General features: G+C 41.6%; 1 protein-coding gene across 1 annotated transcript in view; it reads right to left on the reverse strand.

Annotated features, from left to right (window-relative positions):
• Positions 1-18,836, reverse strand: part of LOC135241889 (OTU domain-containing protein 7A-like) — a 71,683-nt gene extending 52,847 nt beyond the window's left edge. The window contains exon 1 of the mRNA XM_064312651.1: positions 18,477-18,836. The gene's annotated coding sequence lies outside the window, so the exon portion shown is untranslated. The remainder of the gene's footprint in view (positions 1-18,476) is intronic.
• Between the last annotated feature and the right edge of the window lie 208 nt (positions 18,837-19,044).

Consider the following 19,044-nt stretch of genomic DNA (forward strand, 5'->3'; position numbering starts at 1 on the left):
TTCTCCATGGGAAAACGAAGCTCATTTCAGGGCCACGCTGAGCGCTGCATGTAGGATGGCGAAATAATGCACACACAGCCAAAATGCTGTTCTAGGCCATGAAAATAATGACTTCACCCCCATGCACTTTGGAGAACAGTGAGGGATTTTAAGCTGAAGCGACCAGAAACAATACTTCACTTGGAGAAACATCACTGTCTGAATATTTGATTTCCGCTTAAACGGTGGAATATCGGAAATGGATCTATACATTTTTTATGCTCGCCAGTCGCATTAGTCACAGTGGAAGCTTCTTCTGCTCTAATGAAAATATTGAGCTTGATGGGGAAGAAAGAACGGCGTGGAGGTCTGCTTTCAGAAGCCTTGCTGTGGGAGATGGTAAAAATTGATTTTTTAGGCCTAGCTCCTCCACCTGCAGAGGCCTGAAATCCCAGCATGCTCAGGCTCAGATTAATAGACAGGCAGAGCCACAGAGGATTTCCAAGCAGTGAGGGGCAAGGACAGATTCATTCATGGATTGTTTCACCCCCTTGCCTTGTCAGTTGTCACACACAACCAGATTACCTTCCGTATTTTTTCATTTAACATCACTTTAACATTCTTAAAGTCATAAGTGGAATGCTCTGAAAAATAGAGAATTTCTAAATTCTCTCTTTGGAGATACTCAATGATTAGCATTTCTGTGTATTGCTGAAACTGTCCCTTTGTGCTCCATAACTAGAAAATCAAAGGAAGACGTCGAGATAATGTAAAACAAGCTGGCTTGTATTCTCTGTTACATTATGCAATCAATTAAATCAACAGCCCACATTGAAAACAGCATGTTGCGGCACTGAAAGGGTTTAATTTAAAAGTCAATTAGGATGAGTCATATTTCACAGTAACACTTCAGAAAGAAAAACATGGTGGCGCAAAGAGTTTCTCTTTTGTTGGGTACGATCTTTGTACAGGGGGCTGCTGGTTTTGACACTTTGAAGGCAACTCAGCAAGGAGCTAGGAACATCAATATTGAAAGAACATTTTTATTATTTTACTGCTGTCTGTCACTGAATTTTTGTGTCCATGCTTGGATAATACTGTACTTTCAAACAGTAAATAGACCATTCCACTGTCATTCTCAAGTGTCCTTCTCATCCCACTGTTGCGCTGCCCACGTCCATGTAAGAAGCACCTCAGCTAAAGCACAGGCATTGCCCAGATGCATTTCTGTAAACTAGCGACTATTTCCCACACAGTACTACAGGAGTGGTTTTGGTGATGGGAGACGCACGTCTCACACTTAGTGAGAGATGCCAGGGAGAATCCTGCGCATGCCTGGCACGCTGCTGCGATGAGCTCATTCAGCAGTAGCCTTTGCTCATTTATATACACCTGGCTGGACCATGACAGTTATAGCCCACTGCTGCAGACTCCTGGTAATAGGCGGCTTATGGCATTGCCCGGGTTAAATCCTGCAATGTCTATACTATAGTGTGCCAAGACTGTGCTAACAGTCAGCACTAAAGTGCCCGTCATGAATTTTGTTTCTTTTGGGGGTAGGAGTCATATCTTGGCTACTGCAAATCGTATTCAGTTACTTGCCCATCACTCCCCTTCTTTTATTTCTGTTTTTTTTTGGCTCCGCCTTTTAGACATGGTGATCAAGTCTGTGGCAAGCTTCAGGTAAAAGGTAAATGTTGAAGCCCCCTGTGGCTGGGAAAACAGAAACCCAGACCAACATTAAGGAGACAATGTAGCATATGCTGCAACTGCAGAGGTTTAAAGGGGACATATGACTCTGGTTAGTTTCCTTTTTACCTTAGGTAAGATATGGCACTGCATTCATATCTGAAATTGGTCCGTATTTGCAAGATAAATATAGTATGGTTTGTCTCTGCCACTCAAGCTATTCCTCTTACCAGAATTGCTGACTTTCAATGAGCTCAACGAGGAATCATGAGGAAACAACAAAACATAGAACCCAAGGAGGGTCCTTTTGTATTGCTCCAGGATGCTCAAATGAGAATTACTGAACAAAGCTTATTAGTTCTCACAAATTCTCTCTTCTGCACCACTGGCTGGCTGCTCTGAAAAGTCCACCTGTGGTCCAAAAAAGAAATCATGTTCATCAATGACCCCTTCATCTGCGCTTCATCTGATTTAATGATACAATGGTCACTGCTGACTGCGGACTCCGGTAGAATCTTAGTTTACTTTTCTAGCAAATACAAGTCACTTTCAGATTAGAATGCAGGGCCATATCTTACAGTACCTAAAGTAAAAAGCAAATGAACCAGAGTCATATTACCACTGCTTAATGTCCCCTTTAAAAACAAGCATCAATTATTAGGATGATCAGAGAAAAAGGTTCCCCTAATAAGGGAAGGCAAATATATCCTCTGGTCCAATGAGACTATGGCATATCGCCTCTTTCGGTCTGAGAATACTATGGCCTCCACTAGCATCAGAAACTAGTGAGACCTAAATAAACCCCTAAATGTTCAGAGCTGTCTGTTTTTCCAGTGTCTCACCAACTTCAACAAATCCTCTGTGCTACAGTAATTTGATTGGTTCACGTGAAGTGATTCACAGAGCACGGTAGCTCCACCAACACGAGTTAATGAAGCCTCACTCTCCCATTACTAACTATTCACTGAGTACCAGTTCAATGTCAGTGGCTTCTCCATGTATTTCAGGTGGAACCCATTCACACCTGGGCACTGTGGCGGACTTGATTAGCAAAGTGTGTCAGGAGCACGTCTGGAGTAGAACAGCTTAGTCCATTAACATTTATCTCCAGAAGAGAGCCTGCAGCAGTAACAAAAATGCACAATACTGCTGGCAGTAGAGGTGGGACACAGACAATAGCATATTAGACATTTTATGGGCCATTACAACAGGAAACAAGGGCTTTCTCTTTCTCAGCCTCACTGCAATGTTTTTGAGGAAGTGAGGTCATTGGTTCTGACACAGATCTCACAGAGCAGAATTAGGATTTTTCCAACCGTTTTGTGCTCAAAAACGTAATGCATTTCCAAGGGTACGCAGTACCTGAATGCCCCATTTCAGCCTCATAAAATGTGGATACATTAGAGACACTGGCCAGGATAAAATCAACTTTGCATTTGCAACTAAATGCAAGGGTATGTTCTGAACTTCACCAGCAGTTTGCCAAGTTTAGCAATCAACAAAATTAACTCAACAAACTATGTTTATGAAACTATGTTTGTGAATTGAAGTTGCTTGTCATTCCTGCTATATCGGTAACCTTTTCAGAAAAACAAAAACACACACACGCACATGCACAACTGTCTGAGAAAGGTCAGGATTTACATTACCAGGCAAGAAGTTCAAAAGAAGGGTGAGCTATGACTCTTGTTTTCCATCCAGTGCTAACAGTGTAGAACAAACTCCAAGATCTGTATGTGATAAAGGTCAGATTTTTCAGCCTCTGCAGTTCCATCTTCTCTGCTCGCTGAGCACAAAATGGATCGGAAGCGAGATTTGGTTGAGCCTTCAGGTTAATGTGCATCTGAAACAGTCCACGTGACTGACTGAAGATGCGGCTATGGATATAGCCTCTGAGAATGGCGGCCATGTGCCTGTTACATTACATTACATTACATTACATTACAATGCCTGTGATATAAATAAATGAGTAAATGTATTAAAAAGGCCGTCGTACTTCAAAGAGCAAAAGCTGGCTGGTCTTTTTCCACTCTGCGACCAGATCCATCCACCTAAATCCAAAAAAAATGCCCATGTGTGAGCATGTACGCGTAAGAGGGCATCGTGTAGGGCAAACCGATTGTGTGAGCACTGTATTGTGGGCCACCGATGATGTAACCAGCAGAGGCAGCGCTGAGAGGGGAGCTGCCAAGTTTCTTTCACCTCTAATGTGGGTGGAGGTGCTAGTGGAGGTGGGGGGACTTTGATGAATGGGATTTTCTGCCTCTCATCTCTCCAAGGAGGGAGTCCACCTCTTATTCAGGCCAAAGAAACAATCTACAGCAGCAGCAGCAAAGAAGGAAGCACCAGAATAAAGGAGTCCAACCCATTTTCTGAGTAGCGTAGTTGCTGGGGTTTAGCCATGTTTAGCATTCTTAGGTTCGACACACAACGACACACAAGTCAGACATGAGAATGAGCCATTTTCACTGTTTTTAACAGTGACATTTTACAAAAGAAAGAGAGAACCTTTTGTTTTGGCTTACATGGCTGCCTATCAGAAGAATCTAATTTCTTGCTCCCTTACTCTCCGACCCCAATTTCTCTCTCCTGTACCCACTTTCACAGATGATACCAGTATGTTTTACACCACAAGAACTTTAAGTGAAAAGCTCTTACATTGTTAATGCGATGGTGAACGTCTCACAGACTCATAGGTTTGTCAGCCACAGTAATCCCCACGCAATAAAGGCTGAGATTTTTTGGAGCACTGTCAACTTACACTCCTCAGAACGTCTTATTTTAGCAGCCCAATGTTATTGGCATTGAAAAGGCGTAAAACACTTGGGACAACAGTGTTTCTGTAAAGCCACGCTCCTTTTGTGGCTCCAGCTGGAATGTTGTGGCATGCGGTGGAAAAATATGTTCTTAGAGAACAGTGGTCGAGTGGGTCTTAGGGTCACGACCTTCACGAGGCCAAACTTCAAAAGCAGGGTAAAGATTCAGCAATCTTGATTCTGCAACACACTGAGTTTTCCAGTCTGGTTGAGTTGAACCTTGGGAAACATATGAGAGGTGCAGCACAAATGTGGCCAGCACTATGGTTGACCTCGACGGGGATGCATGAATAGGTTTAATTTAACAGTAGGTAACCTCAGCTGGCCTGCACCTCTTTTAGAGGAGACCGCAACACAGAGCATGATTGAGGGCAAGCAGGAATCTATCTACACAGCAAATATAAAATAAAATATAAATAAATAAAATGGACAGTGACAATACATCATATCAAATGTGTCAGGATACACATATGAAATTTGTAATGTGTTGGCACCACATTATAATGCCTATTTCAGTTATTCTAAAATAATTAACACACAGTGCTGTTGCAGAATACAGCAGTGTAAAAGAAGCCCTTCACTAATATGAAATCATTAACCTGGATTCTATCATCAATACCATGATTGACAGCTGTCATTCCATCAAGACATTCTGTCTGGCATTTCATATTAATCAAAAGTGGGGGGTAAGCAAGGCCACTCTCGCAAATGCTCATACTGTGGTTTCTAAAGGTGTGAAAAAGAACCTGCTTTGTGTTTATGTTTACCTCCCACATGCTCTTAGCTTGAAATCTGTGGATCCTACAGGCCTTTCTTGCTATATGGTTTAGGGGCCTTTCTTGCTATGTGTGTAACAAACGAGTTAGAGATTTGCCTGAGTCCGAGGTGGTTATTGAATCCAGACCTCTCACGCGTCCATAGATTTCTTAGGCAAATGCCTTACCAAATGGCTAAAGGGAAAATCGACCCTGGCCAAGGGCAACATTGTCAATATTGAATCTGAGGATTCCGTTGTCAGATGCTGTCACGGTAACCTGCAACAAGACCTTCGCTTTACCGCACCTTTACTGTGCTTCACTACTGAACTAGACAAGCTACACCCCTAAATATGGTTTAGAGGTCTTTCTTGGTGTATGGGTTAGAGGTCTTTCTTGCTGTTTTAGGTTAGAGGTCTTTCTTGCTGTATGGGATAGGGGTTTTTCTTCCTGTTTTGGGTTAGTGGTCTTTCTCGCTGTATGGGTTAGGGCCTTTCTTGCTGTTTTGGGTTAGAGATCATTCTTGCTGTATTCGGTAGGGGCCTTGCTTGCTTATGGGTTACTTCTTGCTGCAGTACACAGCCTGTATGCAACCAATAAATAATAAAGATAATGGAGCAAAAAGTGTGTGGCGCTCTGTAGTCATCACTCTGTGCCATGGTAACTGCAGTTTAACGGCATATCATGCAGCCTTTCCTGCAGCCTTACTTTGCAAAGCAAGCCACAAACCAGGAAGGTCCTGAATCCCATCTCCTCTTAAATCTCCTTTTTCTCTGACAAAGTATGTGATTGCAGTACTAACTCGCTTACTTCAAAAATTAATGTCAATATCCTACAATATGAACTCTGCAAATATGTTAATATAATTGCATTTTCATATACCAATAACCAGGGTATACAAACAGGAATCATAATGGAAAATTCCCAGTGGGAGTAGGAATCAAATCTTGTATAGGAATAGGAATTTTGTATCTATGTGCAATAGCACAATGTGTTACTTGGAGATCATATGAAAACGGGGAGAGGCACAGAGGAAGAGAAAGAGGTAACTCCCAGAAGATTTTTTTGCACTGAATATAATTGGAATAAAGTAGGAGAAGAGATAGGAAGTATGTCAATATCCTACAATATCCTTATATACACATGCACACTTAAGCACACACACTCACACACACCCCAGGCCACACTGAGAATGGAGGGGGTTTGGGGAGAATCCAGCCACAGTTTTAACATGGTTCAGAATCTTAGACATACTTCCATTTTTGAGTGATGAACAGTGACAGTCCCTACCTGCCTGGGTCTCTGTGTCTCTCTCCCTGTCACTCCCAGCTCAGCACAGATTGCCACTTTCAACTCACTGCATATTTTTCTAGCAGACATGCCACATTAGATTTAGCAGCAAGTAGCTCAACTGCAAGTTGCCCAGATAACATTATGCTACAGAGTGTGCATTGGTGCACAGTGTTCTGTACAATTAGTTGAGGTGACCAAAAAAACGGATTCCAGTCCAGGTCCAGTACTCACTGCCAAATTTTAAACAGAAGTGCAGTATCATTGAGAATTATGCACAGCGTGAACTCTGGTGATTATTTATGCAAACACATATGAGTATGACTCACGTGTATGTGAAGGGCAAACCTGAAGGTCGATGAGACGAAGAACCACGGCCACGCACTCACATCCTGTCACGCATGGGCCTGCCCCCACACCCCAGCCCTGCATTCCTCCTGGGAAACAGCTGTCACGGTGACGCCGGCCAGGCCCAACAGAACCCCCTTTAGCCGTTAGCCATTCTAATCACTTTCCATCTCACCTCAGTCTTCCACAGTCATACTGTCCTGTCCCAGGTGGCTCACAGTACAGCCTGACCTGCAGGCATCCTCTCACTCACCATTACTGCTGATGCCTCTGTGTTGGTCTGATACCAGCCAATAATGCATAGATCACACTGATGCGTATTTGTATGTGATGTTCAGTTAAGCATATGTGACTGCATTGACTTCCGTAGTTTTGCAGGATCTCTGTATAATAGATATATTTATTAAAGCGAAGTTGCGGTCCTGTTCCCACCCTACTTCACCATTAATGGAGTATGGGGTATGAACTGGTTAAGCATGCGCTAGCATATAAAATTCTCAGCTGTCTTTTGAATCTGAAGTTAGCGCCAATGCGAGCATCTCGTGTCGTCGAGTACTATTGCAGTTATCCATTTGATCGGTGTGATCGGGTTTGATTGCATCCTGTCACAGTCAGATTGCAAAGGTTACAACTTTCATGTGGGAGAAGACACAAGCCCAGATCCTGCAGTAGCTCTAATCCTTCATGTCATCTCTGTCTTTGTACATCTCTGTATCTTCTGTCACTGTCCATTTCCCTCTGTACATTGTTGTTATTCTCACTGACGGAGCAGGACTACGAGTGACACAGATACCTGTGTCATGTGGATTGCCGAATGGCGGCCATGGATTATCACTTCAACCTATCCGTACACTATAAAGGTCACTGGATCCAGCTCCATAACTGTTGTATCAAAAACAGCTAAACTTGTGTGATTAACATTTCTTGCCCAATAAATGGAACCTAGGATTCAAAATGGAGAACCATTTTTGGAAGCAAAGGAGATTACTCCATTCCCCTCTGTGGTGCACCACTGTTTGTTTGACACAAATACCTAACACTGAAAATATAAGTTATAATCATTGTTACCCTCACCTTTCAGGTGTATACTTAAACAAGTCCTCAGGATAATTGATGGTTTCTGACCTAAATTAATTATTTTCGTACACTAGAGGTAACATTCGAAGCATAATGTGTGAGAGAAGTGGCACTTGAAACAATGGACCCTATTAAACCAAGCTCTTATAAAAAAGTGAATCAAATTGGGTCACTGATAAGCAAGCGGGTGTTTGCTCCAGTTCTATCCAAGGAAAAACTTCAACTTCAGCAGAAGTTAAAACACTTATGGTTTCAGATGCAGGTCACTCAGTCGAGTCAGGACATGGGGACTGTAGTAGAATACTGCAGCAAGACGACAGGTTCGGTGTTACAAGCAGTATTCCATTACACTGGATACTGACAGCGCTGCATGCTTGAGAGAGAATCTACCTCAAACGGAACGCCAAGGGCTTAAGGTTCCATTATTCACTGCTAGAGAAATGTCAGCCGAGAATGTTGTTTCCCATAAGACAGCGGGGGAAGTGATTCATGTAGCCATAGCCTCAGATGTCATGAAGTGATCTGAGACAGGGAATTTTCTTACAAAGGCCTCAGTGATACCACAACATTGCATATTTTACATGTTACCAACAGTGGACTGACACTAAGGACTTTGGATAGAGTTTTTAATCAATTTCTGTGAAATGAAGGTGGTCCAGGTACAAAAATAAAACTCATGGACAGCAAAATCATTGTCCAAATCCAGCTCTGCAACACTGAGCATAATACTAAGCATAGAATAAGGGAGCAATTTCACACCCAGAAAGCCCCAGTGGGCTTTACCCACAATCCAATTGATTATTGTCACAATTTTCGTTATTTTATTCTCTATATTTTTGTGGTCGTTTTCATGACTAAATTTCATGGTTATAATCAGAATCTTCATTATGAATTAGGTGAAATGCTGTGTTATTGAGTAGAAATAACCATCTCATAGCAAAAGACCATAACCCTTAACCCCTATTGAACTGGTTAGATTATGAGACATATTTATTCATTGTTGCAGCTTAATGGTGTCATTAATAATCACTGCATCATAAATAAGCAAGCTATGGGAAATACATTTGTTAAGAAAGTAAAATCTATTCTTCTGTGACTGTATGCAAATACAGTGACTGATACAGAGATAGAAATTGTGATACATGTTTCCGTAACTGCATGATTTGGGAGCTCCTCCACTGAGCAAGATGTACTCATCACTGTACTTGACATGACTCATCCTGTGCCACAGCCATGAACAGTGGGTCCTCATATACTGGTGCTACTGCCCTGCCTTTACCCCCCCCCCCCCTCCCCTCCACACACACACCCAGGTGGAGCCAGGCAGAAACAGCTATTACTACTGCTGCTACTGCTGCTAATAATAAGAAACCTAGATTTTGTTGCTGTTGTTATGATCTCAAGTAATCTGCAGAGGAGCATGAGCTTATTTTAATGGGACATTTTCTTTAAATGTGCCCACGACAGCCAATTCTTCTTAATGTAAATGACAATGGATAAACTCAGTAAGCAGTGTGCAGTTGTATAAAAACGACCGAGGTCATTACCGAGGAAACACACACAGGTCTTTCTGAGCACCAGAGACCGTCGGTGGCTCCAGCAGACGTCTTCCACTCCCTCCTTTCCCATTTGGCCTCTTCCTGCTAACAGTACTGGCACGATCCTTAAAAGGTCATACTCCACCATGTCAGGTGAAATGCTATCACAAGCCACAAACTGCTGCCTGAATCAGCATGTTCCGGGGCCAGCGTTTTTTTATTTTATTATATTGTACCTTCATGCTTAAGTGCTCCTGCTTTGCTGAGGCAGTCCATGCCAGCCACTCACAGCTTCCCCATTCAAGCTGTCTCCCTCGCTGACGGTTAAATTTCTCCATGTCATTGCATGGAGTCTCTGTGGCAGTTTGTCTACAGTGAGCAGAGTACACAGCTTTGACTGGGAAAGACTCCTCAAATCTAATTTATATATAGACACAGATACACGCACATGTACACATATACGTACATGTGCACATACACACACACACACATACACACACACTGTGCCCATGCTAAACTTAAAAATAGCATTACAGATTCAATTCCTTAGCAACTACACAGTTCAACCACTGCTGTATTTCCATAAGACAAAGTTTAGAAGTTCCCCAAAGCATTTCCGGACCAGTGCTGGCGAGTAATAGCCAATCCCATGGGAACGCCTCGTCCCCACATTACTGGTTTAGCCCAGCCCATTTTTTATTTGCTATGGGCTTGGTATGATTCTTGGTGAAATCTGCGGCATGGATGTTGAAACTGCACCTCGGCTTAATGGCCTTGATGGTGTACACAGCTAGGCCCTGAGAGAGAATGTTTACCATGTAGGAATAACTACACTTACAATGAGTCTGGTTTCACAGTACTCTGGAGGGAGCAAATCTAGGGTCTTCTAGAATTTATGCCCCCAATTTACAAAAGCCAACCGTGACGATCCACAACGTCTTCATCCCTCTCTGAGTTGTACACACAGCTTCAGAGAGAAATGACCCTCTCACTGTCCCTCAACCCCAGACTCCTTCAAAAACAATTGTATTCCAAACCCTAAATCCTGGTTTTCACAAGAACAGGATTTTACATTGCAATTATTTAGGTTTCCTCTAATGTGCTGGCACTGTCTTTACAACACAGCTTTGATTTTGTACCATACTAGAATGAACACAACTGTTTAAAAATTGACACTCTCAAATACCCTTCTTGTCATTTCAGAGTGTCAATGTACAACTATGGCTTGCCATGCTCAGTATTAGACATTACCCCCCACCATTGTCAATTCTGCTCTGATAGTTCAGACTGGTGTCTTTGGGGGAGGGGTCTCTCTCTCTCCTGTCCTTCTTGTGTTTCTGCTTCTTTCTCTTGCTTGTCCCCTTTCTCTGCCTCCCCTCCTGTATACTGTATATTAATCTCACTCTATTTCTCTCCTCCCTTTTCACTATTTCCGTTGTCACCCTCTCTTCTCTGTCTATCTTCCCTGTCTCTCTTTCTCTCTCTTTCTCTTTTAGCCGTCCTTCATGTGTGATTGAAGCCTCTCTCTGCCGTCTGTCTGACCTAATTAAGGCGCTGTGGCTGCAGACAGAGTTCTTGACTTTGCTCCTCCACCTGTGGAGATTAGAGAGGAGTGCAAGGCCTCAGCGTACACTCAGCTGTGATTGGCCTCGGCCACTCCACCCGTCCCACCTCATCTCTGCCACAGAGATTTTGGGGGGAAGAGCTGACCATAAAGGTGCCTTTCACTCTGAGAGGCTTCCTTCCCTACTTTATTATGTTCAAGTTGATCTTTGCAAATAACAAATTCCTTTACAGACACACACACGCACACACACACACATACACACGTGTGCACACACACACACACACACACACACACACACACAGGCAGGTTGATTTATTGAATGAAATCTGCAACAAAACTCTTGAAATGACCTCGTTTGTGTGTATCGAGGGTTTACATTTGTGTTATTGTAGCACAAGCAGACTGGATTAACAGACAACAAAATTTGCAGTGAGTGACAGCTACCAATCTACAACATGTCTTAATACTTCATGTTTCCTGCTTTAATTTGACTGTAGCCTTGATGGTTCTCTGGATTTAGAGTCTGAGGACAAATGGCTTTTGGGGCAGTATTTAAATAACAGCTTCGTACAACATCTCTGTCATAACTTCAGCTGATAGGGATCTCATTTTTGTTTGAAGAATATCAATAAGCCTTAATGAAATTGTATATCCTGGTTCCATCTGCATGGTAATTCAAATAGCTGTCATATTTTGATTCAGCAGACAGCAGCCATCAGTTTGATGGAGCTAAACTTTCTCTTTCTCTGGCACGCATAAAGCAAAAATAAATGCATTTAAAAGGCAAAGAATACATTCTAGTATCTTCCATAGCAACTTTGGCCACATCTTAAAAATAAAAGCTTCACCTGCTCATGTGTTGTAGGTTAGAACATATGTTGGCTGATCAGTTTATTTATCACCTTATATGAAAATGTAAATCTTAGTTGCGATAGGTGCTGTGGAAACTTTTAAGGAACTGCAAGAGTCAGTTCTATCCTTTTCACCCAAAGGATAAAAGCTTCTACCTCCCACGTTACAAAAATTAATCCCGAAAATGTGGCATCAACTCCATTTATCTGAATACATTCAAATGGAAAATTGTAGCTTCAAAACTCCTATGAGCATACCTTAAAAATCATGTACACATTAAACTCAATTGGAGGTGATCTATTCTGCTCACTGTATGAACATACCACTTAAAATGATTTTAGAGCAATGATTTGAGAACAACCATGACTATATCCATGATCAGTAGCATGCTTATGCATGCCCCTGCATTCACAAGGCAACAAATAAACACAGTGCAATCTTGCATTCTGAAGGCTCAGTAGAGCCCTATTCAACCTGCGACAGACATCTTAATGGCTGACTGTCAATATGCTTGACTATACAAATATATTATGAACACCACATGAAGGGCACACGAGGAAAGGGCTAAACCAAGTTTTTTGCTGCTTTTTATTGTATGGGTGCACAGAAAAGTGGTCTGTAAAAACCTTTCTATCTTGACTGTCTAACAGCTTCACCCAAGAAGATGGCTATAAAAATATGTCTCTGGTGAACATGTTTCTCTAGGAATCCACACAAAATGATCCCGGATACTGTGTCACACTTTCCCTCTCAACAGGTCTCATGAAAGTCCTGATCAAATTACCATGCCCCACAAAAAGGGATTCGAGTTTCATTGCTGAACCTGAGCCAGATGAGCAGTCTGCCGGGGTTGAAAAACAGTGGTATTTGTCCGGCAGGTATGCATTTTGAAAAGGCCAACAGTGGCACAATACAAGGTTTCAACAGATCGGAAGCCAGAGCCTGTCCCTGGCGCCCCCGTATCCGAGGGACCGCAGAGTGACCCGTTCCCAACTTGCTGCCTCGCCCTGGACCCCTACTCTGATTCACATGAAACCCGCACAGCAAAATACATTTACAGAGGGACAGAGCAGAGAGCTATGACAACGAGGCTAAAGTCATCTGCACAGAGGCACAATCTGTGATTACGAATTAGGAGAAAACCAATTGGGGAAAAGCAATTATGTTTCCATTTTTCTTGACAGAAATGTTTATCTGTGTTGTGGTCAAATATCTGCTAAATGCCTGTAATGTAATGTAATGTAATGTAATGTAATGTCGAACAGCACAAACATGTTTTAAGTAGGGTTAATTTGCAGTCTGTAATCCAGGGCTGGACTTTTTTGTGATGTAGGATTGCACTGAATGTTCTTCAGCCTTCTAACTGTCACCATGCCAAAGCTGGCACATGGACAGCTCCAAAGATTACAAAACATTACATCATTTTAAAGCATCAACAAACTTCTTTTATCCCTGTCTAACTATGGACACATCTGAGAGGATTGACAAGGGTGACAGAATCCTAAAGGAACCATTTTGAAAATCCTGGTTTATTTGGATGACATCTTAATACACATTTTTAGGATTTGGCAATGAAATCCCTGTGCAGTTTTTGTTTTGCTTTTTTATTTTATATTATTGCTGTTTAAATCACAATAAAAAAAATCACGATGGATTTTAATGGATTTAATCATGGATTAACAAAATAAAGGAATAAAAAAAGTTAACTTCTATTATACCAGCCTAATGCCCCAAGGACAGAAGTTTACCAACAGCAATCATTGATATCAGCTCCACAAGAATTAGGTACAACAAAACTACTATATTAAAGTATCCATTCTGTTTCCAATAACCCACGAAAATGGGTTAATATTAGTCTAACCCATCAAAATGGGTCATACTAATATTAGATTTCCATCTTTCTACTTAAATAGGAATATAGGGACACAGAGCCATTAAGGAGCAGTTTTCTTTTAAGACAGAGAAGATTTAAAACTGCTCACAAAATACAACCACAACCAAACCTGTAATTCCATTCGCTAATGGGTTCTATTTTTCTGAGAAAAGTCGTTCAGTTAAAATTTACATACTCACATGCTACACAGTAATGTATGCTGCAGAAAATCTCTGTAGAGGGCCTGCTTTTCTGTGATTGGATGCAATAACTGCCACCATTTGTGTGGAATCCATGGTCTGGGAGGTAGAAATAGATAATATGGTACTTCAGCATGCCATTGAGATAGCACCTTGTTCAGTTACTGAATGTGAAGGTTAGATAGACTACTTTCCAATAAGAATTTGAATGTACTAATCAATCGCCCATACACTTATCACAGCACTGTTCTTCAATTACGACTTTCTGGAGGCCAGATTCTACTTAAACGTGATATATGCAGACCAAATATTTTTAAGACTCAGTTTTATAAAACAATATGTGATTAAAATACACTGCACACGCATACAAACAAAATAGATACTCTCTTAGAATATGCATGGCTGTAGCTCATTCACTAATCACTAGTGGGAAGTATTCTGACACTGTGCACATGCATATCTGGACACCATCCTGCAGACATTAACTTTTCTTCTCGATAATCAAAGGGAAATGACTATGTCCAGGGCAAGCCACATTTCACCCCCAGGCTGCTAAGCTGAATAGTCTTGCTCAAAAGTAAGGTCGGTAATTATTTCTAGCGTTGAAAGTGCACATTACTGCACTGCATTTGATACCAACCAGGTTTTACCAGAAATCTTACTTTGAGACAAGTTAGAGCTTACAGTGTATGTGCACACAATTTAAAATGCTACCATTGACATAAACTGGAAAAAAATAAGGTTGGATAGGATGGACTGGGTTTTATTTTTGGAAAAAGCATACATTGCTTAAAAGATAGCATGTGTATTTGGGCCTAGATTATAGCCAATAAAACCATTACTGAAAACACCTGGAAACAAATAAATAGATACAGATCTGACAACACTGACATAAGAAGTTGAACACAACTGTGACCATATAAAGCACAACCAGATTTTTTAGCAACTGGATAGTATAACCACTTAATCACCACAATATGATTTACCCAAAGATGACCAAGTATCTAAAGGTTTCCTTTAAAGTTTAAGTTATTTGTTATAATAAGCAGCTATTGTGCTAGTCTCAGGGTCCCACCAGGAAGACCCGTCAGCCCGTCATGTCTAACCTGGAACTTCAGCTGGTTATTGTAGTTCTCCTACCACTAGGCTATGCTGCTGTCTTGGTGTGTAGTGACTGGGTTCAGAAAATGAGGAGTCAAATGGTTCCACCTGGGACCCTTTTTATGAGGGGAAATGCTCTCTCTCACTGGGGGACTGGGAGATGTGCCACACAATGAACACCTCAATGTCTCTGAAGTCAGGAGAAATGCTCCATCATGGCTGCTCTAATGGGGAAAAACAGTAGACTTAACTTGGCAAGGAGAGAGATAGAGAGATAGATATATAGATATATAGATATATAGATCGATAGACAGATATACAGATAGATAGATAGAGAGAGAGAGAGAGACCAACAGACATTCGGCACAAATGGAACAAGATGGAACTAATGAAGCCTATTCTCATTGGTTATGGGTGAAAGGCAGCCTCACAACATCTCACAAATTTAGGTAAACACAAGTGGACAATTTTTAATTTACTTGTTGGATGCTTGTTTTTTAAATATTACGCCTGGGTCAATTTTAATATTGTATTGCAATTTACGTCATTGGACATCATTAGAGACTCATCTTTCCTTTATGAAACATTTTAAAATCTTCTAAAAGTGTACGCTTATCTGTTGTTGCTATAAGACATGTCTGCGACCTATGCTATTTAATCCAGTGCATCTTTCTGTATTATAACTGGGCCATGGATGATTGGAAGAACTCTGAGCGGTTCTCAAATGGGAGTCAGATTTAGAAATCCAAGATAAAAAGGCTACCATGAGCCGAAGATATTACTGCGGAGGAAAAAATATTAAACCATTGACTGGCTTAAGAGCACACTATCATCCTGTTGCACAACATCACAATATACTACAGCTTAATCCATACGATGGGATAGACTGAGCTGAAATGATTATTGCGAAAGAGAAATCGAATAAACATTTTCAGTGTAGTGACACATCCTACATCTGGTATGACGACCTGGTTGTGCCAGCAGCCGCACATGGTGTCACATGATATGCAGGGAGGCGGGGCTTTGTTCAGGATGGTTGTCTCCTGTCCTGTCCTGACTCTTCTGGTCATTCGGGATCTGCAGTCTGGCTGTGCTGGCTGTACAGTGCACCCCTTTGATACAATGACTGTGCAGCTCACCTGTGTCAGACTGAAAGTTGAGCAGAGCCGGTTACTGACATCACACGCCTCAGAGGAGACACGTGCTTGTCAGTGATTGGATGGGCCACAAATGTGATCTTTCAATATTAGGATAAATACAATCAGGACTAAAAAATGGTAAATGAACCCTCCCCAAAATGGGGAATGGAAAGGCTCTTGGGTCTGCAGGCTGAGGCCAGTGTGTCTGTGTCATCTGATACAGAGGGAGGCATCATCAAGGAGAACCAGCTACAAATGCTATTTGATCATAAGCAAAGGACACTACAGACAAAGACACCCCTACAGGCAACCAAATCAGGACCCAGTGGCTCACAGATGAGGTCCTGCATGGGAGGAGATGTTTCCAGGGTTTATTTACTGCCTCCTGCATCCAAAGGAACTTGCAACCCTCAAATTTTTACAATTAACATATACCACACGACCTGTTCATGCAGCTGTATCTTTCAAACTGGAGTAATTCAGGTAAGGCATTCTGCTCCAGGGCAGAAACAGCTGGAATCTGTGACACAATTTTCTACTCCGCATTCACAAACTTGTGACAGCACACACAGAGAGGCCAGAGGCACCACTAACTGCCGTGGATGAGCAAGTCAGGCCTCATAAAAACCTGACTGGACCTGCGATGCATTGTCAATCGATGGCTAATGAGAGCCAAGCCAAATGACTTTGATCCCACTGCCCACACACTTTGATTGGTCCAAATTAGTGAGTCAGACAGTAGGCTACATGAGAACTCCTCCCACTAGTTATCTTGCTTCTCAGAGTTACTGAACATAGTAATCGTTTCCGTGAACTGCAACCAACATTTCTGATTCTTCATTTCTCTTGTTGGTATTTTACCAGCTACAAGAAACCGTTCTCATTCACTCTAACATGCATATAAAATATGGATACGGTTATACACAAAATAATGGAATTGAGATACTACATATTAACAACTATATCTGGAGGGAAACAAAAACATAAATAGAACTCACTTTCCATATATTTTAGCACTGTCAATATGTAAAATAATTTTGACAAAATACTATTGCACAATATCAATACTTAGTAACAGGAGTTATATAAAAAAGATCACTTGATATATATATCACATGAACATTTATTTTCAAAGCATTTTCTCTACAAATTATACACCTAATGCATCGAAATCTAGAGAAATACAAAAAAAATGACCAAAATGGAAAAATAAAACTTCAGATAGTTCAAATAGGTGTTTGGATTGGATATTCAAACTGGTACTCCTTTTATAGGAAAACGTTCTCAACTTTGACATCATGTGACAAGCTTGTTTCCATGTTTGACTGCAATGACACGCACTTCAATGAAAACAGATGAAAAAAAACCTCCTTAATACCAATAACACTTCAAGTCAAATTTATTTTAACGCCTATTTCCACTGTCTTAAATAAAGCTTATGTGCTTATGTCACCATGCTGAATGCCTATCCCGCATGCTTTCATGAATTCACCGCACGGCAGGCAACATTATTACAGACGGAAAACTAAACAAAGCGCAAATGCACCGAGTCATATGCTGGGTTAATGTTGGCCGGCGGTAAGCAGACTGACTGAAAAAACATTGTTTATGGTTATAATAGCAGCGGGTAGTAAACAGGTCACGTTAACGCCATCATTTTGGGGGTCTGATACACAGGAAACCAAGCCAGACACGTATTTGAGGTTTTCTTTAGAGAACACATCCTAGAGAGAGAGAGCACACATGTTCATCCCAACGCGAAGTGTCATGTTGTACAACAAGAGGCTTTGCGCCATGCCAGAACAATAACAATACATCTTAATCGCGTTACTTTCGTGTACAAGATGAAAACGGAAATAAAATGAAAATGAACCTCTGAAATGGCAGCAGGCAGTGTTACATATGTAATACATCATGTTGTTTAGCGTCTATACAAAAATAATGTATTTCAATATCAACCCGTGGCATTTTCTGTTGAGATCGTTATCTGTCTACATCTAAGTACCTTCGCATTCTCAAAATTACTACTCCGCCAAATATTGCATATATTTTTGTCCTAGGTATCTGTGTTTACATACTTTATCAAACGCAAATATCTCACCTGCAAGATGCAAGCAGACACGGGCACGTACTACATCTAGAAGACCAGGTGCACCTGCCCCAGGTCTGCAGTGATTTAAACAGTGGACAATATGAAATGTTTAATATCTACAGTATTACACACGTTTATATAGACGTAAACATATGCTTACCGTCGTGTATTCAGTCGTTCCTCCCCATTGTTGTTTTAAAATTCCACGTCCCTTTCAAAATGCTTTATTTCGCCCCTATAATAAACAAGCCTCCCCGTTCGCCTGTCGCTATCTCTCTCATCCTCATGTCATTCTCCGCTGCAGCAGAATCACAAAGTCACTCCTCCCCCTATCTCTTCCACACCATGACGTCAAGAACCGACAGCATCCATCCACCCTCCTTTGCTATGCCATTGGCGATCTCAACACCTGGCGTCTCGGTCGATGAAAACCAGCACCGTCCTCAGTTCGTCTGGTTTTGCGTCAATAAAATTCAAGAGGTGGGTCTCTTTTTCGGAAGGAAGCGGTACTGTTAAAATGGCGCAGGGATGCATTGCACTGTAAGGCTGCAGCGGTCCACGTCGGTGGCACGCCAGAGGATGGCGCTTGGTAGTTTCCTGGAAAAGGAAAGTTGGGCCGTGCCGTAGGTTTTCGAGGGCGCTTGTGAAATTGTTGCGCGGGCGTCTAATACAATTGTTTTCTTTCCGAGAGTCCGATTAATGAGACGATTAAACTACCGTGCAGAACA

This window comes from Anguilla rostrata, chromosome 16 (assembly GCF_018555375.3).
Source record: "Anguilla rostrata isolate EN2019 chromosome 16, ASM1855537v3, whole genome shotgun sequence".
In the NCBI taxonomy this organism is placed as follows: Eukaryota; Metazoa; Chordata; class Actinopteri; order Anguilliformes; family Anguillidae; genus Anguilla; species Anguilla rostrata.